The sequence below is a fragment of the Elephantulus edwardii genome, unplaced genomic scaffold (genome assembly GCF_000299155.1).
Source record: "Elephantulus edwardii isolate Elephantulus edwardi_28Jun2011 unplaced genomic scaffold, EleEdw1.0 scaffold00015, whole genome shotgun sequence".
Taxonomy (NCBI): Eukaryota; Metazoa; Chordata; class Mammalia; order Macroscelidea; family Macroscelididae; genus Elephantulus; species Elephantulus edwardii.
In genome coordinates this window covers 17,628,728-17,629,785 of record NW_006399765.1, presented here as the reverse complement: position 1 = coordinate 17,629,785, position 1,058 = coordinate 17,628,728, and positions in this window count along the sequence as shown.

Below are 1,058 nucleotides of genomic sequence, written 5' to 3'. Positions count from 1 at the left end.
AAAAAAAAAAAGAAGTCTGTCAAGAAGCCATCCTCCGGCCAGCAACTTGAGACTTGAACTTAACTCTTCCTTGCTCTTGTGGAAGAACCGAGTCTGAAAGCTTGTGTCTCCACCCCTCGGACTTGAACCTTGGGAAATAAGAGCTAGACGGACAAGACAGGCTTAAAACGAAAAACAACTCTCCTCCTGGATGATTTATTGGGGCTTTTCGTGGTTTTTAAGCATGAGCGGCAGTGACACCAGACCTTTTCCCAACATGCAAAGGCACAGGAAAGTGAGACAGGACCAGGGTGGGCAATGTGGATACAGAGACACCCCCCTACGTGGCGTGGTGGGGAATGGGGAGGCTCCCACAAGTGATGGGAAAGGTGGGCATAAAGGAGATGGCTTTGGCAGAGGCCAGGCCAGGGACCTGAGGTCCACCAACCTCTGGTTCCAGGTCTGTACCTGGGCCGGGGCTGGCCTTCTGTGAGAAGGCCAACATGGCTTTTAGTGGAGGGCCCTCCTCTCGTGGTAGGAAAACTCAACTCCAGGTAGGAAGGTGATAATGGGCTTTGCTGCCTTCAGGGATTGTGATTCAAGTGCCAGACCAATGACGCCCCCATGAGAAGGACGAGACGTGCTTGTGGTGTCCGACCCGACTACGGCCTCACGTCGGGTGCCCCTGCCTTGGCGTGAACCAGTGTTGTCTCAGTCCACGTCCAGGAGAAGAAAGTGGCCCCTTACCGCCTCCAGGGGCCTCCGCGGGCAGGTCTCCTGGCCTCCAGCCCCACCGGAGGGAGGTACTGGTTAGAAGAGTTGAGTCTTGACGTTGGTTTGTCCTGTGAAGAGCAAGCGCCCTGGGCAGGAGGGAAGGGGAGGTGAGGGGTCAGGCCCTTAGTCCCCAGCACCTCCCAGAATCTGGACCCTGATGGATGAAGACACCTGGGACTCACCTCAGACCCTAACCAGTCCCCACAGTTCCATCTTGAGATCTTGAGTCAAAAGAAAAGGCATTCGTGTTTTCTGTTTTTTCTCTCTCTTGCACACACACACACACACACACACACACACACGTT